At 34.4% G+C, this 24,740-nt stretch overlaps 1 protein-coding gene across 8 annotated transcripts in view; it reads right to left on the bottom strand.

The window, feature by feature from the left end:
* The window catches only part of PCDH9 (protocadherin 9), a 669,079-nt gene that overhangs the window by 27,417 nt on the left and 616,922 nt on the right, over positions 1-24,740 (bottom strand). The gene's annotated exons all lie outside the window — the stretch shown is intronic.

The following is a 24,740-nucleotide window of genomic DNA, read 5'->3' as shown; positions in this document are numbered from 1 at the left end:
CCTTTACACAGTACTTTTAAAATTTACTTTCAGCTCAGTATGAAATAGAAGCTATCAGAACTTCCCAAATCCAGTGATGTCCTTTGATGTGACCTGTTCCTACGGCCTACACATCCTACCTGCCTCTGTATTTGTGACAGGCTTCTCTATAGGTCACACAGAAACATAAGCGAGAAACCAATTATCTGAGCTAGCAGAAACAGAGCATAAATTTTGTAGCAGATTTGGTAGACTTAATTGAAAGTTTGCCATAAAAATGAGGGTCTTTTTCCAGTGGAAAATAGAGCTTTTCATGATGTAAATGTCTGCCATTTCTAAAAGGTTACTGCAGATGAAAATCCAGGAAGGTCAAGCTACAGAAAGGTGCATAAAGAATCTGCATTGAAGATTTTTGGTGTACAAGTCCATATTTCTGAACTAAAATATTTTATCCTTAGCTAGAAATTGTTTGGTTTGGATTTTTTTTCCCAAAAAAAGCTCCCATTTATTCTTCCAAATACCTCTCTTTAGGTGTTTCTGAGGTATAATTTGGATTGAGTATGAAACTTGATTGACTTTTAATATTAACCATTTTTTTCCTTCTTGTCTTAACACAAAAGCATGTGAATGAGGAAAATTAAGTTTTCATGCCAAACATTTCATGCCACCAAAACTGTAGTCTTATGTTAGAGGTTTTATAGGATGTGACACTGAGGAGCATCATATGTGAAAAATTATGCTGAAGTCCTACTCTGTGTTGCCTTCTCCTCCTTGTTTCAAGCCCAACACCATGGCAGTGGGATAGTTTATGTTGACAGAGTTAAATATGACAAGGAAGGATGATCTGCAGGAAACAGGATATCAAGCAGCAGGTCGAGCGAGGAGGTACTATAACAAAACTTGATGTGATAAGACGCATGCAATAAACTCTGCAAGGGTAACATTGGACTGCATTTACCATGCTGCATCTTGCCTGTGCTTGGTCCACAAATTCTGTTCTGCTGGGACCGCTTTAAATGTTCCAAATCTCTGAGCACCTGTCAAACTCCTGTTTGTTTGAATTTTTTGCCTTTAAAGTAAAGCCAACTGCAAAAACTCCATGTTTTTTTTTCTCACCGCATTGCATTCATTTTTGTATGGACACCTCATAATACTGTAGCACTTGCTCTTTTCAGAGAAGCCATCTCTGAAAAGACTTGCACATGAAATTAAAGAGCAAGTACTTTTGCTAAGTTAAAAAAAAAAATCTATGTGTAAAAAAAAAATAAAAATAGTGTACATGCAAGTCCTTGATAATTATTTATCATCTTAATTAATGTGTAAGTTAATGCACTTTACTTTGTGAGACTGTTTCCTTTTGGGTCTTCTAAATCTGTGGTATAAGGATCCCGGATCTAACAGACCCATTTTACTTTTGTTCAGAGAAAATCTCTTTACACCCACAAAATATTGTCTGATTTTCATGTGAATTCTAGTGAGTAGATCTGTAAAAAAAAAAAAAAAAAAAAAAAAAGCAAAAACGTGCAACAATTTGCTTCTACAAATTCTCCCTAAGAAAAATCCCCTCATCATGTGCCCTAAGAACATTGCCTATTACCTCTCCTTTAAATGGTTAGAGGCTTTAAAAATCATTCTGCAGGATATGATGAGGAAAAAAAAAAAAGGATGACCTTGATAGTTATTACTGCTTGAGGTATCAGTCATTTAACAAAGTTGCTTAAAAAAATATCTTCTTACCTGTGAAAATTTAATTAAATTTAATTACCACAACAGATAAAGCACCTTTAGAAAGCAAAGGTTCTAATAATCACAATTTCAATACTCTTTTTACACAATTGTCATTAGCATTATAACATCTACAGTGGATTGTTATTGTTTAGGGGGATCAGAAGGTAATAATTTACAAGTTGCAATTATTCCTACTAGAGTCATAGTTCAACATCAGTTCATTCTTCAGAAAGACTGTCCATATCTTTCTGACAGTTAAAAAGAGTTAGCTTTTCTATCAGATACTTCTTTCTATACCAAACCAATTCAAATCTCTACCCCGCTGCCCCTTTAATTGCTCCTTTTAGAAGAATGCACGCAAAATAAATTTTCTTCCTTTGCTATATACATTGTGTAGTCCAATGCTAATTCTGAAGTCCTTAGTGGTGCAAAATTGACTTTGTCAAGGGAATCAGCTACATAAGTGGTAAACGTGATTCTGCAAGAACTCTGTCTGGAATTATAGAACAGTAAGCACAGGAACGTAAATGGAAGGCGCACAGAATGGACAGCAGCAATCCTTTAACAAAACTGTAATCTGCAACAATTTATAGCAGCAGACAATTTGGTTCACTGATTCGATCCAAGAGAAAAAACTCACAATGTATCTCTGCAGAAATGCTTCTCCTTCGCTTAGCTCATCAGGCACATTGTTTTATCCACTGCTGTAAACAAAGAAAAACTGCCTGTGCTCTCTGTGCAATCCTGAAACTCCATTTGATTTCAGCAATTTCATGGTTCATCTACTAGCTGAAAGAAAATATCTCCCAAGAAGACTACACACATGAAGCACTGCTGATCTCAAGCACTTAAAATTCTGAGTCAAGGATCAAAATTCAAGGAAGTTTACAGAAAAATAAAGATTACATTTGATTGCTTAGATATGCCTTCTCCTTTCCGACAGGTCTTAAAACAACATTTTATTTCCATGTTTCTTTCTTGGATCACAAGTAATAGGCATTTATTTACTTTTCTGATAAAAAAAAATATATGCTCACACATATTTCCATAATTCTGAACTTCTAAAATGAAAATGTTTCCAATGGCATGAACATGGAAGCCTAAAGAACTGACACTGGTCTCCTCATATAGAAAACTCCCAGAAATAATTTGTGCAGGAAAATTTTCATCAGACAAAAGATTTTTAAAAACAGAAATCTCTTCAACATTTTGCTGATTTATAGTCTGTAGCCTGAATTCAGGTCATCCAGCCTTTCTTAGCAAAGAGAAAAACTGAGCAAAATGACAGTGAAGATGGCTTGTACTCCCTTTACACAGTGTAATGATATTTTATGTTCTCTTGACCATTCTACTGCTGATTTTTGACCTCTGTGCTACTAGAGGTCACACAACTTCATAATATTTTACATGAAAATAATTTGCTATTCTCATTTGCTGGCCTCCCTACTACTATTGAGAAAATATACCAGATTTTCTAGCAAATGGCTTTATCACATAATTATATATAATATATATATATATATATATATATATATATATATATATATATATATATAAATAATTTGATTTAGCTGTTATGCAATGTATAAATGCTGTGTGTTTCCAACAGCAAAATAACACCTTAGTTCTCCTGGGGTATATGCAGTCTCCTTAAACTGCACCTATTGTACTACTGGGGAAGAGGGGGAGAGGGAAAAAAAGATTAACTGCTCTACTTAATTTACTGAAAGAAAATAAATAAAATGAAAAAAGGTAGAATGTCATGCTGCTTAAAACTTCTATATAGTTTTGCCAAGCACAATTTAAAGTAGAATGAAGCAAAATTAAGATTAGGATAATCTTGAACTACTATTGTAGGAAGTTATTCTAGTTATTGTAGGTGTTAAATTGCTTATAAGCCACATTTACATTTGTGTGCTTTTAGTAAATTTATGATCTTTTTTTTTTAATTAAGTATGTGATTGTAGGGTCAAATGCACAAATATGTGACCATTTAAATATTTCTGGTTTTAATACTTCTCAGTTCAACTCACTTGACAATGTTTATAGTGCTTTTATTTCTTTTTTCTAACCACATAAACTTTGGTAAAATACTTAAATAAAATGCTTGGAATAGTTTAATAAATGCTATAAGAAAAGGACAAAAGGTGGTGTTGGACAGAAATTCATTGAGTTTGTACCCACTGAAAAAGTGTTAACCAGCAACACACTTGGTGTTGTCACCATTAAAAGTCTGACTAACTCAAAACCTTAATCTTATGAATGGTAATTAGAGTACTTGCAAAAACTATAGATTCAATTGAAACATTAGGAAATGACAACATGAGATCTCAATCCTTAATACTTCTTGAGAATTTCAAATTGAGGACAATACTAAAGGACTTTTATTTAAATAAATTACTGATTAAAGAAGATGTTGCTTTTAATATAAATTTAAAATATGAAAACAGCCCATTTGAAACCTTAGACTCTCACCTTTTGTTAAATTTATTACTGTTTTAATCTAAAGTGCACATACTAACATATCCTATAGGACCAAACCTACGGAATTGTTTATAAGAACACAGAGACAAATAGTATTGAATTACAAAGCTGTAATAAGTAAACTTGGTTCATGATAATTATTTTCTACTTCATTTGTAAAAATGAAAAGAGAAATAAGACAAATATTTCCTCTATTACTTATATATATGAATGACAAAAAAAAAATCGTTGCATTGAAAAGATATCAGTGAAGTCTACTTGTTCAGTAGGGGCAGTGAATGAAGAGATGATTGAAAAAGCTTTAAGTACTAGAATGAAAACTGGATATAAATCTTTACTCACAGTTCAGAACACTTTATTAGTAAACTGCATTATCATAGGAAAATAGAATCACTAGGGAATCAAATCTCTCAGTAGAGCTAAGACAATACTGAAGGTAATAACATCAAATGCCTTAATACACATGTGTATTGTAAGAACACAATATAGTGTCAAGTGAATGATGCATGAAGTGCTGCTCATAGGCAGGGAATCAATGATGGAATCCACGGGCTGATTATCTCTTATTGGAAGGAACTCAGCATCTGATAACCTTTCAGTGGATATTCTAGCACACTAAACAAGGATAATGGTTGCAAAAGTTAAAGTTCATTTAAAGACAGAAATCTCCTTAACCCATTCCATAAAATATAACTATTCTTAAGGTAGTTTTAAAACCATATGCTTTCACATCTATAGTGATGGAAGATTTTTCTACTGTTTAATATAAATCTTTCTTACTATACTATTTTTTTATCTTATTCATTGTCTACATGGACAACAGATTTTGCAGCAGTCTTTTACATATTTTAAAGTGATCATATCCTTCTGTCATCCCCCTTCTTCATGACAAGTCAAATTTCCACAATCTTTACAAGCAGATCACTGTTTTGAAATCTCTTCTTGATCTCTTCTATTCTCTTTCTAAATGGTCTGCATCCTTCAAGTTAGGGGTCTGCTCAGAATCAGCTGAGACTTTCCATGGACTATTAAGGGAGCCTAGGGTTATTAGCCTCCCAAGGATAAAGTTAATCTTTGTGAAGCACTGAAGTAAATAAATTGTATTTTGTAGTGTCTTGCTAGATGTCTGCAATGTAAGGACCATTGCTCCTAAAATAGCTCCCTGACTATTATTGTACGGCAAATGATGTGAAGGACTTGTTGCTACATTCACAATACAGAAGGTCTCAAAATGCAGAGCTATGTGGCTTTATTATGTGACTAGGTTCTAAAGTGTGCTATTCAGCTATTTTATTAAACTTACCATGTAGAATATTTCAATTCTCTAAGGTATGTTATGAGTCAGAAAGCACTCAATGAGTACAAACTATAAGAAAAACTTCACTGAGAAATAATCAGTTCCTGCATCTGAAAATATCTATTCATCTCATGATGCTTCTTTTGCTAATTTTTTCATTGAAAATTTTTTATTATTAATATTGGGGGGGGGGGTAGGTGTGTGTGCATGTGTGTGTGTGTGTTAGTTCCTCACGCTGGTCTAAACCAGCATCAATTTTGACTCTTCAGAATATTGCATTTATAACCTCTGGTTGCAAATTCTAAAGCTCCCTCACCTTTGGCTCTTAGTAAAAAGCTCCTTCATGGGCATTCAAACACAGTTTTTAGCCTCAGAAAAATAAATCTGAAATTCAAAAGTAGAAGAAAAGATGTTGCTATGAACAGCATTTCATTAATGTTGCTGCCTGTATGTCAGCCAGTTTTGGAGAACCAAATGAACAGCAACTAAGAAACACTATACACATAGAGTGAATGTCCTGTCCTTTTTCGGGACATTTTAAAAGTCACTAGTAAAATAAATCAAAATACTGGGTCAGTCCATAAAAAAACCATGACAGTTAAATTTTTTCCACTCACATAGCAAAGTCATAATGTATAATAGTGTAAACATGCAATGTTTCCTTAAAAAAATAAAATAGTTCTGCCATTTGAAGCTTTTTGCTTGAACAACAATGAAAAGTGTTGCTGGCTGTAAAACTGATGAGTAGGTTCTGTTTGTTCAGTAGAGAACTGATGAATTGCATTCAAAAGGAAGCAGCCAGAAGACCTGGTGTAGAAGAATACAAACTCAGAATCTGACACCCAGTCTGGAGAAGGTACAAGTACCCCACCTTTTGCCAATTGTCTATTACAATAGGTTTCCTGCAGTGACTATTTATCTCACGTTGTATAAAGGTTAATAAAGGCTAGTCACTCAATTAATTCGATATCAATCTTTCATCTGACATCAGCAGCTATTGAATTTGGCCCTCAAACAAAAATGTATGAGAGCATATTTCAGAGATGTGTTCTTTTATTATCTTAAAGGAAAGAACATTGATAACAACAGAGGTAAAGATGTTCTTTTGTATATCTCCTGGATAAATAAAGCTGTGAACTAATAATGATAAAGTAAGAGAGCAGGAAATAGTGAGGGATGTTATTTCCTTGTAGCTGGTATTAACAGCAAGTCATAAATTCAGTCACACACACCTGCGCACGTGCACACAAACACACTTCTCTGTTTCAGTGCTTCCACCAAGGTCACTCTATGCAAAATGGAACTCGCACTCCAGATGCTGAAACCAAGGTAGTGTTTATTAATCTCAAGATGTGCTGTTTGTAAGGGGTTATCACCTTCACAACTGCCATAGAGTAGATCTCACAGATCTCTTTGTGTTGAATAAATGCTCATTGCAAAATGTGCATTGTCATTGTACTTGACATGCATCTGACACTATTTTTAAAGCAGCAGTTTCCACAGGCAGCTCACAAATCTAACACAAAGGAATGAAGACAAACCCAATCTTTCAAAAATTTAAAACACATATTTCAGACTGGCAACCCTGGGTGATTTGAAAATACACTGAAAACAGCCTGAAGTCGTGTACTTGAACAGTGCTCGACATCACTTAGGAAAAATCCAAGGTAATATTGATAAACATGAATTTTAGAACCTGGTATCATCCTCCCTAATCATTACCATACATAAATGTTTTATTTGTATTCTCAGGCAGCTTGATCCAGACATACCAAGCAAATACCCCAGCGCTATCAAAGTTTTTTTTTTAATTCAAAGCTGAAGAAACCTTTACTTGTAAGGCACACAAAATGTAAGCCAACTCTTGATACAATCTCTGATCAGAGAAAGTCTTGAGAACAAGCTGAAGGTAATTTATTCAAATGAGGTACCACTCTGTTTTCTCAAATACTCAAAATCTTCTCTATTCCTGTACCGGCTAACCAATGAGATGATCCACAAAAAACCATACCTCCACTGTGTGTTTCTACTGAATCAATACAACTCTCAATCTACACAAAAGCATGAGAATGTATTAAGCACATCTACCTGCACACTCACAAAGAGTTTCCCAACTAATATGAAGAGCTGTGTGTTAATCTCATAAATTCACTCCTGGAGTCCTCCATCTTTTTCAAGTTCTGCATTTTAACAGAAAATGTGTATAATTCAAACTAGTCATTCTTCTATATAAATTGAAATTTGCTGTACAGGAATACAATGGTTTGAATTGAAGAGATGAATGAGAATTATGCAGATGACTTTTCCATAACAGAACACATGCTTTCTCATTTAAGGTATTAAGAATGCCACTTCACAATTCCAGATCTGAGAAGATATCCACCTAGAGCTTGAAAATAGTACATATTTTGTGGCTGTTACTAAATGTGCCTCAGTGCTCAAACAGGATTCAAAACATTGGAATTCACAGAATCACAGAATGGTTTAGGTTGGAATGGACCTTAAAGATCCTCTAGTTCCAACTCACTTGCCACATATGGGAACAGCTTTCACTAGGCCAGGTTGCTCAGAGCTCTACCCAGCCTTGCCTTGAACATTTTCAGGAATGGGACACACAGAGCTTCTCTGGGCAACCTGTTCCAGTGCCTCACCACCCTCTCACAATGGATAATTATAGTTCTGTTACCTCCCCAGAAAATTCATACTTCTTAAAGAAATTTGTAAATCTAGTCTAGTCTGTATGCCTTTTGTGCTGAATTTTCACTGACATCCTTTCATAGCTTGGCTTATTTTGTCATAACGGATGGAGTACGTCCCTTAGTTTTCAGGATCCTGTCTGCATAATATGTTCTGAGCATAGTAGCAAGAAGTTTTGGGTTGTTTACTAAATAACTTTAAAACTTAATCTCTCTATCTCCACCTCCCCCTCTGCTGGGGGAGAGGACTTTTGCTTTGAATTTTAACTTATCTGGCTCTGTAGACTAAGATCCCTACCACGTGTGTATCTACTTAAAGCCAGTGTTTGGTTCAGATGCTAAAGGCAAGAAAACATTTAGTGTGTACCTGCCAGAATTTAGCTCTCTCTGAAAGAAGTCTTCCTTAAAACTGAATCAGTACACCAAACTGCTCTGCAGAGCAAAACAACAGAGGAAAGAGAAAACCAGATTTTTTTTAGGGCAGAACAATGGATACAAACCAAAATACTAATGCAGATGTCACCAGATAATCACTGTAATGTGTTTTCTTCATTCACACAGGGGAAAAGAAAAAGTTATAACAACATTGACAGCAGTAATTGTAAGCCACTTCTAAGCTGATGGTCCTGTGTAGTAGCATTAAAAATTGAATGCTATGCCTGAGCAACTATTCAGCCTGACATGATTAATCAGAACACCTTATCAAGAGAAAAAAAAAATTATTTATTCAATATAATATGCCTATTTTTTTTCTTTGCCCTATTTCATAGTATTGTCAGTACAACACCGAGCTTAGAAATATAGATCCCCCTCAGCTGTAACCATTGGTACTGCTGTCAGGAAACTACAAAAACATCCCAAGTAGACTTAAAAAAAACAACTTATTTTGAGGTAAACACAAGTGGAATACACATAGTTCTGCAAGACTTAATTGCAAACACAAAATATACTTTTGACAGGTTATTCTCATACTTTTTTTTTTTTTTTTCCTCATGGCATTTAATGATATACAAATGTAGCAATGCAGTGCTAGATTTTGTTGTGAAAGGAAGTAGATTATCACAGGCTTAATGCCATGTTCTAAATCAGACCAGGTCCTTGTCCCATAATTCCATACATTACACACAGTGAGTCCTAATCTCCCCTCCTGACCTAAATGTCTGATGTGGTCAAACCTCACAAAGCACAGCAAGTCACTGAATAGAGTGTGAGGAGGGCCCCCTCTTCTGACTAAGGCCATCACAAGCCAAATGTTGTCACTGCTCTTGGACTACTCAAATTTACTCTGCTCTTAACCAGTTAAAAATCGTCCCATTGAGGAAAAAATGCTTTTGTTAATGAATATAAATGCCGTTTCTAAAATCATATCTATATGGTCAGGTTTTGAGCTTTCCTATTCTAAATCTTTCCCAGATATATGTTTCTCTACTAATCTCAATCTCAACAGGGGTGAGGAAGTGATTTTTGAGTGTGGTGGGGGCTATTTTGCTTTTCTGTTTTGTGGGGGGTTGTGTGTTTTCTTTGTAAAACGAAATTAGTGCAACTATAGCAGGTTATGATATTGTGAAGATATCCCAAAAAAAAGGATGAATATGGTTTAGGCAGAGTGCAATAAAACAATTTATGTGACAGCAATTGAAAGGACAAAATAAATTTGCAAAAGTGTCCGCTAAATTCAGGAAAAAAAAAACCTGGTACATCACCTGGAATTTTTAAGTACCCTTGGTACTGCTTGCATAGTTAACACCTTCAACATTTCAATACTGTCACCTTTAAGATATACAGTAAAGCAGATACATTGCTAAACTCTGCCATTCTAAACAGAATCACCCCTGTATAAAAGCAAAATTCACTGGTGAGAGAGATTGTTGGTGTCAGAAAAATATTTTCTTTCCATTGTTATGAATTGTGAAATACTTTAATTTGATTTTTATTTTAAATGATTACTATTAGTAATAATAGTAATAGTGGAGATACTATTGCCATAAACCTGCTTTAGTAAATGGCCAAGGTACCAAATAAAGATTTTTCTGCAAAGATAAAATATTATCTTATATGAACATCAACTTAGCACTTCCCTCCTTATAAGAAGTTTAACACAGATGGCAAAGGGAATATGTTTAAGGATTTTATGGAAGTAATGATGAGTTCAGTCATACAACAGACTGAAATAGGATCTTGTTTGAAGCAGGATTTTTTTCCCCTAATGTTCATAACTGAAAGAATATACTTGGACTATATGGGAAAATAATTAAGAATGGCTACTTTCTGCCCAACACATTAAACTGCTAATTTTTTTGACAGTCAGCACTGAATTACTAGTGTACACTGAGACATGAGCCGTATGGGATGGGAAATGAAATTGCCAAATAAAGGATTAAAGTGAAAGTGTGTGGGGGGGAAATCTCTGTCAGGGAAGAAAAAAAAAATTGCACGAAGGAAGACCAAATGTTGTTATAGCATTCGAATGTGCAATTTGCAGATTGATTTCCCTGCTCTCTTTGCATAGTAGATGTAAAGATTATGCTGAAATCTAGGAAAATTTGATTGTACATGTGCCAACGTGAATTGAGAACTTGAGTCAAATGCCTGCCCCTGTTCTAAGAAATTCATAATGAGAAAATAGCTCTGCAAGGCATTTCTTTGTAAACACATCCAACAAATTTTGCAGCTATGCATTTTAAGAGTGCAGGCATGCAAAATGAGTCTCTCTCACTAATTTAGATCATTCTTGTAACAGGACTGACTCTGTTCAGCTTTAGTCTTCTATGGTAAACATGAATGTCAAACATCTTATACTTCTCACATTTCTGTGCTCTCAGTGCTGTATGGTTGGGGCTTAATCATTACCTGTTTTCCCTATTTCTGGCTCATATTTGGCAAGTCTGTGGCTGTTCTCACAGCAGGAGGTAGAAACACTGAAACCCCTTCTCTATCCCTCAAGAAATAATTCTCAAATGCCACAAATAGTCCGCTTGACTGATAGATGTACCACCTCTGGAGCAAAACTTGCCACTCCTATTCTTCAGTCATCTCTGTTTATTTTGGAGAAGTTGGCTTTCTCCCTTCAGATACTTGTCAACATTTCCGGAAGATGTTTTAACTGGCACTCCATCAGCTGACATATCTAAGGCAGGAACGCTGACTAGCTGTGAAAGATGTGACTCCCAACCCCAGCAAGACTCAAAGCACTGGAAATTGAAACAAACCCTTTAAGAGCATATGTTACCCTACTTACAATGAAGTTTTTGTGACATCGTTTTAATTGCAACCATATGACACTTGCTTGTAAGCCAGAGGCACTGAATATGAGTGAAAAGTCTCATGTGAAGTACTAAGCTTTGAATTTTCAAAGGTGATTTCTAAACAGATGAGTAGCTTCCCTTACAGCACAAAAATAAACAAAACCCCAAAAGTTTTTCTTTTCAACAGTGAAGTTCTTATACAAATAATTTCTGGCAAAAACTTATAAATACTGGCTAGCAACCAGGTTTTTAAAAATATACTGTTAACAGAGTCCCTGTTTTGTGAATGGCTTGGATTGGTGGGAGCAGAGTTCATCATTTGGACAGAAGGAGGCAATGTGATGGATTATTTTTAGTGAGTGCAAAGCATATGGCATTCCAAAATGCTTAGACTCTACTGTTAGTCTTAGCTGCACATGTGTTCAAGTAGCATTCCCCTATATACAAGTGAAGTTATTTCATGTTTCCTCCAGAATAAAAGAAAATTTATTAATGTCTAGACCCTCAATCCTTCTTTCCTGCTTTCCTTTTCCTGAAAACACCCACAAGTTGTGTTGTTGAAAACAACACAAGTTTCAACTATTTTACCATCTCCATTCCCCTCTCCACCTATTCCTACAACCAAACACACTTTAAGGGATGTAGATACCAGTTATCTGATTAATGTATCTTGTATAAGGTATGAAACTCCAGAGTGGCTCTCTTTAGCAGGTCTTGCTTACACTGTGTGAGATAGAAGTGAAAGACAGCTCTACATGACAGAGTTATGAGAATTCAGAGAGTGAGATAACATGCTGAGATACATAATTTCAGCAAAGTGTGATTAATAAAAAAAATGCAAACTCATACAATCTTCATTTCAAAAGAGCAAAAATAATATCAAAGTATCAAATGGGATACATCAGAGAAAAGAACAAAGAAAATATAAAGAATTAAATAAAATTAAAATTTGTGTATGCTAGATTAATCTCACTAGATATACCCAAGTTTAGCCCTGGATGTAATTTGGTCCCAGAGTCAGGAAAGCACTTCAGCATGTGTTAAAATTACCTCCCTTTAGAGAAGCACTTTAGCACATCTTCAAGCATGAGCTTTAGGAGCCATTGACCTCTGTCAATGAAACTTAAACACAAGCTTAAAAATGTGATCGTGTAATTAAAGCTCTATATTGAATAACAATTCTTCCATGTAAGAAAACTTTTGCCATGTACCTTCAAGTGGTTAAATTGAGAATTCTAGAAATGAGAATGTAGCATTGAAATGGTATTGGAACATTAATACTTAAAAAGCAGAATAGAAAGAAAACAGCAGCTACTTAGGCAGAATTTATTCCATATTCAGGTGTGCAAATTTTGCCTTAAACAACTGTATTTCTGAAATAGGTATGGTTTGGAAAAGGCTTCCCCTATTTTTGTGTGCAAGGTTCTTAAGTAAATGCTTTCTGTTTCCTGAGTCCATGTGATTTGATTCATCAGTTAGCCCAGGCAGAAATAAAATTATTCTTCCACTTCTGTGGTCATGTTGAAGACCCTGCCTACACTGTGGTTTCTTACAGGCTCTCAGGAAAGAACAAACCTGGCAAATATATTGTCTATGTCCTTGAAAAAACACACTGAAATTTTGCAGCTTCCCATTTCTCGACCAAAAAGGTTTCCAGCTGGAAACAACACAAGGGTCATGAAGATTATGAGAAGAATGTCCAGTGGCTTTTAAAACAGCAAAGTTAAGAATGAAGCTTTAGCAAGACATGACTAGCCAGTCATGATTAGCATTTTTGTCATAATGGAGTTTTGTATGAGCTCTTCAGAAAGCTAATGGATTTATCATCTAGCAAGCAAAAAGGAATGAATTGTCAAAACACAAATTATTTGCCCAGTGTGGCATTGGGAATCTGTGTGAAGAAGGAAAATTAATATATGCGAATATAATCCCAGGTTAACTGCAAAGACTAAACTATTTTTCTTAGGGAAAAAATTGGATTCATAGAAATAAGAAAGAGATAAAAATAATATTTTTAAAGTAAAAATAGACATTTTTGTTTTTAAAATATGACTAAATTAAATTAAATCAGTAAAACTGTATACAAACGCAAATACTAGAAACCAAAAACAAAGACAAAGAAAACATATAATAAAAACATGAAAAGAACAGGAGGCATTAATTGTAATGGTAAAAGTAAAAAAAAGAAATAAAAAAAACCCTTGGTTAAAAGTTAGATTTTACAAAGGAATGGCTTTGCTGAGTGAACTGAAAAATTCAGAACATAAATTATGTGCACAGTTTCTAGAAACCACTTTTGAAATGTTTGGAAGAAGATTAGGCTTAGTGTCAGAAAACATATTTACAACCTCAAATCAAAATTAAAAACAAATGCAGAAAATTAATGTTTGGAAAGAATGTTGTATATGACATTAAACTGACAGACTTGAACTCCCTGGTCACGTGCTGCTCTGTGCAGATTAATATGAGAGGATCTGACTAACAGCAGAATGCAATAATTCAGAATTTCAGGTATCAATGGGATTCATCTCACCTATCCTTATGTGTGTAACAGTGACACCACAGAGTGGATAATCACTGCAGAGCAACTGTTGCCTTCAAATGGTGGTTCCTTCCTTTCCAAAATGAATTTCAAAGACAGGCAGCTAAATTAGAACTAGGGCTCAACAAGGAACATTGCACAGTTTTGTAAGAAGGCATATTAAAACATCCCAGCAAACCCTGTGCTGTCCAGAAATGCTTTTAAATATCAAAATATCTCCAAAATCTAATTTACTTGCAATCACGAATATTGTTACTGAATAAATTTATATCATTCCTCCATCCAGAATCTGGTGATTGTACTCACAACACCAACACTTTAGTCAAGAGACACGTGCAAGAGCAAGTGTGGTCATTGCATACCTTATATCTGAATCACTCCCTGGAGATATTTTCTTCCCTTAAAAACAGTGGGCTAGCAGTTAATAAACTTCCAGTGAGGCACCTGACAAGGTATCAAGTAATAGGATGAATCTAAGCCTAATTATATAGACAATCCTATCTGTAGACAACTTCTAATCCACTAAGAAGCTTTCCTGGAAATAGGCTAACCACAAACTTAATTTTTCCTTCTCTAAAAATATTAGTTCTTCAGCACCTCATTCCCTGATTAAATGAGAATGTACTTTCCCAGTACTGTCTTGCAAGAATTGCTATTTCAAAACTTACCTCCTATATATGTGTTTTGTAATGAATTTTCTCCTCACAATTTTTCATTAGGATCTCTAAAAGACTTATGGTGCCCTTCAAAATAAGATGGTTCAAAACTTTTTTTTTTTTTTTTTGTTTTCCCTTGCTATGTCACTCAAAGTCTAAATCTTATAGCTAAATGTTTTTTTAGATGTGTCACCTCAGGCCTTATCTGAAAATCAAGTTAAAATTGAAATAAAGTGAAAATCAGAAATAGAACTTTACTGAATTGAGGCACACTGAAGAACACTGAACTAGATCATCTGGTTCACAGTCATTTGCTAGGATTCTGTGGATGAATTATGATCAAGGGCTTCGGATTAGACATTTTCCTTTTTTAACACAAGAATTTTGTTAAAACAGAAACAGGGTAAGAAAACCAGCTAAAGCAGAAGTATTAATCTAGAGTATTTAATGAAAAAGAGATATTCCCAACTTCAAATATAGAAAAATCATTATTATGAAATATGTGAGACAAACATCAAAATTTAAAAGAAAGTATTGCGATATTTCCAGTTTGCTCAAAAACATCATTTGGAACTAGTGCAATTTATTGTCAGCATTCACAACTACCTCAGTCGTGGTTTACTACTATTCATATTATCTTTTCCTCACAGAGAAACAGTCATCAACATCCATTTGTTGTCTTTCATAGGAAACAAAATTTTCATGATGAAAAGCAAGTTTTTCAGGCCTATTGAAATTCTTCCTGGATACAATAGAAACATGACAAAGAGCATCCCACAGATTAAAGTAATCTCAATTTGTTTAGTTTTGAATTCATTTAATTGCTAGCTTTCAGCCTAATAAGCTGTTTAAATAACAAGTTCTTAGATATCAAACAAGGTAATCTCTCTCTGCAACATATGATTGGCAAATTCTGGTCAGCAAAAGACTGAAATATACTATCTGCTAAGCTTTCTAGTAGAAAGTAGGCTGTTATCATGCCTGCTGACACCCGTGTGCTCAAACACAAAAGTAAATTAAGTGGAAACCCAAACTGAGAAGGTTAGAAACACACTGGACCATGGAATGGAGTAGGAACCCATTTCAAATTAGTAATATCCTGCAAGAGTAACAGAGAGAGAGAACCAAAATATTTTGTTTATCACCAAATACTTTCACTTCTAAATATTCCTAGAGAGGTACCAAAGATTCACTCATTTCACTGCATTCCAAAGTTAGCACTGACATTAATCCACCTAAAATACCATAATGCATTCATCATCACATATATTCCCAACTGTACTGCTTTCTAATCTGCATCTTCTAATTATTTTCACCCTTTTGCTCTTTTTCCCATTTCTCATCACAAAATCTCCTCTGGCAATGAATAGCATTTTACATAGAGCACTAAAAATATGTGACCTAATGAAGAAGCTGTTCCCCAGTAGTTAATTTGCTCTAGCATTGGAATTTCACTTGAAGGTAGAGATCTTTTGCCTGATGCTTAAAACATGATTCAAAAAACATGCAAAGCAACTTCCATTTTCCCCTGCTGGAGAATGTAACAAGACGCACAAAGAATTTATGACATATCAACATTTAGCTAGAAATAATGCACACCTTTGAGTCCAGCAGATATTTTTTTAGAAATCTGGATGCCCTGATTTTCATTGCTTAGGGTCTTGGATATTCATAAAATTACTTCTCAAAACTTGCTTATTCACAAGAACTTAAAATTCAATACTCTAGAAAGTAACATTAAAACCTGTAGGAAACTCATCAGAACCTTCTGCAGAACTTTTCAAAGAAAAAAAGATGTAAAGAAAACAAAACAAAAAACTATCTGTTACATATTACTGGCAAGCTCATACAATATACAACTACTTGCAACAATATAATAAATTGATAAATTGTAACACATAGTGTTATATAAGATCAGGAAGAGTATAGCTCTGGATTTAGTAGCAGATGTTTTCAAGAATTCTCCACTGAATTATTCTCCCAACTTCTTTCTAAATCAATTGCTGCTGCTGGCTATTCTGGGGATATTTTCATATTTTGCTTTACTCTGCCACAAATGAGCACATTCAGTGACGTCCTAGGCAAAGAAAGTAGCATCCATCATCTGTTGTTTGCTTTGGCATGCTGATCCTTCCTCTACCATATCCTCATTCATCACAACCAGTTCTTTTATCTGGTCTTAGATTAGACATTATTTTTGGACAGAAATAATGTGTGTATGAATGCTTATTTTAATACTACCTCTGAGCACCTCTATTTCCAATTTTATCTTTTGAATGTTCATGGAAGTAGTTCTTTAAAATATCACACATAAGCACATGTATTTTTCACTGCCTAGTATGTATTTAAATGTTATTCAGCTGAAAAAAACCCAAACAAACAAAAAAAACAAAAACAAAAAAAAAAAAACCCAAAATACAACAGCATGCATATCATATGAAAGAAAAGAAAAAAAACCATCTCAGAGTGTACTTGAGACTGCACATATCTTAAATAAACAGTAACAGCAAGGCTTCTGAAGGGCTTTAGACTAAATGTGGAAATGTATTTGAACATGTTGACTATTAAGTTACTGTCTTATAAATTACAACAGGTACAGTGTAATCAATATGAAAATATTTATTATTGATCATACACACCTAAACAGCAGCTAACAGAATCAATCATTTGGTGAAAAAATAGTAGATCCTTCAGAGGTCTGAGAAGTAGGGGCTACTTGATACTGACAATGACATAAAATGAGATGACACAGAAAATCCTAAATAAATCCCATTTCAGAACAAGATTTAAAAACCAGTGTATGAAAACTGCGCTGAGAGGTCTCCTAAGGCCAATGCATGGAATTAGGAGATTATTAGGGATCTATTAATAAGTCTTTCTAACAAACTGGCTACTTCTGTCAAAACCTAGGTGGAAAAAAATCTGGAAAACAGTCTGCATCACATGCGACTAATTTATGGCAAACTTTTAGCAAAAAAATACAGTAATTGGTAGCAAAAGAATCTTACCGTTTTCAAGGAAATTAAATTGCATGAAACTCCCTCTTTCTCCAGACACTTGCAAGTGCTTCAGAAGTTGTTTCAAAGCAATATTAATAGTTCTATAAGAAATTGCTGCTGGAGGGAGACTGAAAATGGACCTTCCTGGGGACAAAACTGCAAATGATATTACAGTCTTTCTCTCTGTATAAGCAAAAGTAGTCAGATATTAAAAATATACTTCCAAAGAAAGCTGAATTACACAGAAATAGAAATACTCATTCAAAATGTGTTTCTGGGCTACATTTTTAACTCCTCTTTATAGGAATGATTATGGAAATCCCTTTGCTGGAAAGCCTGAAGGAGAAACAGTGTAAAACTATGTGTTTAAATGAAAATGGATTTAAACATGAAATATTGCAATTGTTTTAATTCAACACTTTCACAACATAATATTTTATACAGTTTTTTCAGATACTCTAGTCAAAGAATAACTCGTCTCTGATCCATATAACATCTGGTAGCTCATAGAGTTCAGATGCAAGTATACTGTTCTCCTTTTCTCTCTTATTTCTGCCACCAAGAAGACATATAATTACACCCAGCTTTAGGATCTGTGCAACCTCTATCTTTCCTTCATGTAATAACTTTGCTACAACTCAAGTATCCATGTCCTGCTGCAATAAATCTAAATTCATTCAAATAAGTCAGCAAAGGAAAAAATAACTTGCACATTAAAAATGAACTACATTCCCTGGCATTTACCCACTTTATAGTGTGATATTAAAACATAAACCCATGCTGTGTGTTATGCTTTACTGCCATGATTTACCACATGGTTCTACAACCATCATATAGAGCAACAAAGTTTCACTTGTGCTGGTTTCCTACACTCCATTAAGGATTTAAATCGACGTAGTGATCACTGCCTCAAATCCTTTTCATGCAAAACACCTTGGTAGTAATGTCTCTAGAACAAAATGGTCCACAAAGCTCAAGATGGTACATAAAATGGTGAGGAAAATGGTAGCCAAAAGACTTCCAAAATAATAAGCAAAGCATATTACAAGCAAACATAGAGGAATAAAATGTTTTCACTGGGGCATTTTTGATGCAGGAAAGAGAGGAGAACAAGCCTCCAAGGCTATGACTGACACGTCCTGGGACTGTTTTTGGCATCGAGATCAGCAGCATGTAAAACTTGCGCTGCTGCTATTAACTCTTTTGCTCTCCAAAACAATCAGGTCAGGATGAGGCATATCTGAATTGCCTACTAGGATGGTCTCTGGTCTGTTCTGGCTGCTGGACTGTGCCCAGGAGCTGCTTGGAAGAGTCTTATTTGGTCTGGGCCAAAACCTCATGAGGGACAAATCCAACAATTTAACAACGTAGACAATTTGGTTCCAGTGGCTGGAAACATTCCTTGGAGCTGTTTTATTCAGGATAAATATATCTTGTGTTGTCACTAGAGATTTGCTATTGATAGTCAAGTTATGTTGAAGGTATTTCAATGACATGTTTATTGAATGACAGTAAAAAACCCTAATATAAAAGACAGAAGCAGATTTCATTTCCTATGGAGCAATAGCTCTTTAGAGAATTCAATCAGGAAAAGATACTTGAAGCCTCTAATGCAAAATGCAAAAAACAGACCTTTCAATATTTGTTAAATTACACAGTGGGGAAAAAAATAGCATATTTTAGATAGTGTATTAGCATATTTTTATATTGATTATATAATTGAAATAATAAATTTTAATTTAGAAACGTGTCTTTAAATCAACAGTTATAGAATTCAAGATATCTTAAGCTCTTTTTAGAAGCAACAACAACAACAACCACAACCACCCCCCTCTAGTTTCAGAGGCAATCACTTTAAGGCATAAAGTGACACATTGACATCAATATTACCAAACATCCTAACATCTCTGCGTTTACAGGCTAGTCTGTAGGCTTGTCAGACATGTCCAAAGAAAAATATGCTAAGTGCAAATTTTATCATATTATTATTAAAAAAGAAAACCTCATAGACTTCTATTTATGAGAGAATTTGTGCACCAAATACAAAACCTTGCTAAGGTTTTAACCAGCTGTGAAACCCTTTTTGATTTATAAAGAAAACATCCAAGTTGATGAAAAAATCAGGAACACAAATCTAATAAAAGTAACACACTCAAAATTGTAAAATACCATCACAAGGCCCTATATAAATAAAAAGTTCACAAAACTAAAAAAGAAGAATGGCATTATAAGCAGAATATTTATTTTTTAAAAAATGCCTCATTTTTTCCTTATCTTCAGGACAAAAAAATAATCACTTGTCCTATTATTCGGACAAAGAGGTCCAAATCTGGAAAATCCTATTCCTCTCATTCACTTTCCCCAAAGCAAAACAAAAAAAACTCCAAAACAATCTAAATCTGCTTTCATATAAATATTTGATTCCTTTCCCAGAATAATAAATGTTTCTTGTGTTAAAAAAAAAAATTAAAAAAGAAAAAAATTTGCAAGCAAATTTTCTTTCTGTTTGAAGAATAAAGAATAGAAACAAGTCCTTGGCCAAGTTGTGCTCTTGTAACTGTGCTATAGGACATGCAGAAATCCTATTTTGACCTCTTTTAACTTCCAGAAAATAAATGGGACAGCACATGTTCAATCAAAGTGATTATATTACCTGAGGCTTCCCCCTCAAATCTGCAGCTGCTAGCTGGAAAGCAGTGAAATGAGGTCATTAGGATGAACACAACGACTTCCAGAGCTAAAGAGGCACTCCTGGATGTTCCTCCATCTGACAATGTGCTTGAGCTGGCAAATATCCCCTTTTGATCAGATATTTTGTAAATAACAGATAAAATTTGTTTTGCCTGCAGAACTACTCTGGACGTTTCAGTCATGGTAGGAAACAGGTCCTGGGTACACCACAGCTGCTGCCCAAAATAATGGAGAACGAAAAGAGTTTAAATTGGGAGAGAATCTCAGGAGATCTCTGGTCTCCTGAGTGCTCAAAGTAGCACCACCCTTAAGATTAGCAAAGATTGCTCAGGGCTTTTCCAGGCAGGAGAGCCTCTAGGGATGGAGACTCCAAAGACCTCCAGGGACACTGTTCCTGTGCTTGACTGTCTTCAGAGTGAAAAGGTTTCTCCTATCTATACATAATGACTGCCAAATATGCAGACCATTTACTTAGTTACACCATTTACTTAGTTAAAAAATCTTACTGGCATGCAAGCACACAAAACATGTATCATGTGAACTGCACAAGTAATGTGACATCACCTGTAGCTGGACTCTCATGTGCTCATCTCTTGACCTCTTGGGTGTGAAAAAAATAATCCTTTGTCAAAAATTAAGAGTATTTGAAAATCTATAAATATACTTCAAGCAGTGATCAAAGACACCATTATCTGCAACTCTCAGTGTTGTTACCTTTAGGGGATACCACTGTGACTATACACAAGTGGGAAAAAAATTTAAAATTTGCTTCTACATACCTGGTCAGCTCCTAGTATAACACAGCAATCATGACCACATGTGAAGGATCATGTCCTCTTTAGGGTTATGTAGTGAAAAGAGCAAAAAAGTTATTGTTATGTAGTGAAAATAGCAAACAACTTATTCTCATCTACCAAATTAGTTTAAGAGAAAAGAAAATTCACTTTTTCCAATGTGAATATACAGGGGTATTGAAGCAAGGTCCCAGTTTTCTTTGCAACTTACACTTTAAAGAAAGTTTGCAATTTTTCTAGATATTAAAAGTTACTCTTGTAAAGAGAGACTGTCTGTTCAGTTGTAATTTTTAAGCTCTTTATAGATGACAAAAAGAGCTTGTCAGCAACAAAGTACTACTTCCAAGTATTTTAGCATGTACTAAAACTATTTATGATACAGCTTCTAAATTAGAGAAATTTGATCATCTGCATGCTTAGGTTTCCAGCATCAATGAAAGACTACCTGACAATAAAGAAGTCATGACAACTAATTTGCTTGTAAACATAACTTTTATCTAAAAACACCCCAGGGTAAAGCAGAATAAAAATGAAAAATAATTATAAAGGCACAATCATTTGCAACTAACTGATTCTAAGTCTTATTTTGAAGAATAAAATTTGAATTCTGATGCTTTCTTTTTGGGGTAGGGGAAAAAATAAATATATTTTCAAAATTTTATAGATTCTGCAGAAGTGCAAATGTTTGGGGGGAAAAAAAGAAAATTACCTATCTGAGGAATGTCATGTAGTTAACACTGGCTTATGTGTTTGCATGCTTCAGAAATCTTGCTAAGAAATATTAGAAATAATTTAATATTTTATCTTCAAATTCCATATTTTTGGACTTCTTTAAAACTTGTTGTCTCTCCTTCATGCATTTCTACATCAAATGAAAAAATATTTTGATTATGCAAACAGACTGGGCATATTGTAGAAACCCATTAAATATGGGCTTCTGCTAAGGCAAAGATTAAAATTAATTTCAATTATATTCATAAAAAGCTATTAATTGAAATTCATAAAGAAAAGATGTATTGAAATACATTGAAACTGATAATATTCACCAGTTAATATTAAGTCAAAGTTAAAAATAATTGAGAACATTGAGGATTATAAGAGCTATGTGCATTTCTATACTAGAAAAAAATACATTTGCTGGTAAGGGAAATGCTAATTTTCTTCCTTTATCCTTTAAAATAAAATATTTTTTTGTAGTTAATATTGTTGTTGTTGAAAAATGATTTTCAAGTAACAGGGAGAAATATGGTTGAGGACTATTTTAGTTTTCATAACAACATTATGTATATAGTTATTACTTTTTTCTAGGTGTCATTAAAGAACACTTACAAAGTTGTCTCAGCACTCTCACCAGCCAAATATCGAGTAGATCACCAAAAAATTAAAATATCTTTTTTTCCAAACTAGCCAGCAACTTTATTTAAACTTTATTATATGTCACCATTATGCTAAGTAGGGCAGGGACAGCAACTTAACTGAAGAGGTATACAACATTTTGCTCCCCTTTCACACCCATCTCCCCAGCTACAGAGGTAGCACGTGTTTCTACTAGACAATTCTATTTCCTGTGAAATTCTGATGTCACACTTTCTACAATTCCAGCAGGTAGTGTTGTTCAGGATCTCAGTATGCCAATTGCAGAAAATTATAGAGAAGCTAAAATGCAATGTAAAGCCATGAAACATACTTTTTTTTTGTTTTTTAATCTGAGGAAAAGCATGAAAAGAGGTCCATATTCCCCCACCTTATTCATTTGGTGTCTGAATCTAGCCTTGTAACCTAGAGACAGTGCAGTGTCCTGTTTTAAAAAAAGAAACATACTGAAACAAATAAACCAACTGGAAAAATTCTGTAATCTGCATTATAACCTTTCCTTCATGGGCCTCAGGATCTGATTTTGCCTACTTTCCTATCTGGCATGCCCACATAGAAGCTTTCAGGAAGGCTGGGAAAGCCATTTCTGTGCTAGTCTGCTACTAGAGGAAACTAGAAACAAACTACCAGTGCCAAACCTTCAGTAATTTTCACTTACTGAAACTGACAATTTAATGCAAGGTCAGCTGTTAGAAATGTATTTCTTCTAAATAGAAATGTATTTTCTTTTCTTTGTAGGAACAAATGACTGAATGAGAAAATGATGTGGAATATGACAACAAATTGAAGCACATTTATCAGCCAAATCTTACCTACAGAAGGTAAGACACATTGTATGCGTCAGTTAAAATTCAACTCTTCATTTCCAATCCAGAGGGATTTGATTTGATTTTTTTCTTTCTTATGCTGTGTTGAATATTTTAGAATTGGAAATCATCCACTTATAGGGACAATGTTCCTAAAACTTATAAGGATTATTCAGTAATTTCAAATAGACAAACCCATCCTCACCCAGCTGCAGTCTGGAAATTTTACTAGTTTTAAGGAGCAAGTACATTGTGTTATGCCACCCTACCTTTCATATTAAAGGGGAAATGGAGAGCTTGCAATATATTTGAGTTACTGAACAAGTAATCAAAATCCCTGGTGGTATCTGACTGCCCAGCAGGATCTCTTAATAAAGAGAAAAACAACAACAACAATTTTGAAAAATAACCACACTAATTTAATTCTCTTCAATCTGAATATAAAATTGTCATAGGCTAACAGAGTTATCATGAGTTTACCATGTCTTCAGGAGTATGACAGATGATATGTATTTTCAAATTCACATGTATAGGGACTAGAAAAGAGAGCCCAGAATTACAGACAGTAAAGTAATAAGATTAAATTAGATACTGTCAGATATAAAAACCAAATCTATCAAAAACCTCATGCACATTTATTTTGAATAGAAGCAAATGCTACATGGTTTATAAGGCAACTGGAATGGAATTCATTATAACAAGACCAAATATCCACATTTGAGGTAATCACCCAGGGCACCTTTTGTAATGAATGAAAAACAAGTTTATCTACCATAAGATTCATTTCTACATAAAGAAGTGAGCCAAAATAGACAAATGAGTTAAACACTAAATGGACATCTTTCTCTTAAAGGTTAACCATCTCCAATGCAGATGTGCATCTTGTAAATGTCTAAAGCTAGGCAAGATAAACCCCAGTCAGAATGACCTGTTAAAACCACTATAAAAATCCCCTAAATTGAAAAGATTTGGTCAGATTACTCCTCGGCATATATACTGGTGCTTTAAAAAAAATTAGTCTGAGAGCCCTTACTGCTTTCACTTCTCCTTGAGAATGAATTTGTGCTACACAAACCTTTGACTAAGTGCCTTATGTGTCAGTGTTTTAAAACTGCTGAAGTTCCAAACTATCATCTAGCTTCCACTTTAAAATTGCGGTAAATTAAACAACAGTTCTTAAATTGTCTCTAAGTGGCTATAATTAAGTCTACACTCCTAATGATGTCGTCCATTCCAAGGACAAATTCAATATGGTAAGAGGTGTAGGAAAGGAGAATTATAACAAAATCCTATGGCTTGGCATACAGCCATGTGTAAAGGGCATGCATTACCAATTCTACGGTTTCTGCAGGAGCTGCTGGAAAAGATCAGGCTGAACAGGATACAGATGATGCACACAAAAGACAAAACCACATTTTCTTATTTTGTCATACCCCTTTAACTATTTTT

This window comes from Pyrgilauda ruficollis, unplaced genomic scaffold (genome assembly GCF_017590135.1).
Source record: "Pyrgilauda ruficollis isolate IOZ18807 unplaced genomic scaffold, ASM1759013v1 scaffold82, whole genome shotgun sequence".
Taxonomy (NCBI): Eukaryota; Metazoa; Chordata; class Aves; order Passeriformes; family Passeridae; genus Pyrgilauda; species Pyrgilauda ruficollis.
This window is presented reverse-complemented; position numbering and strand designations above follow the sequence as displayed.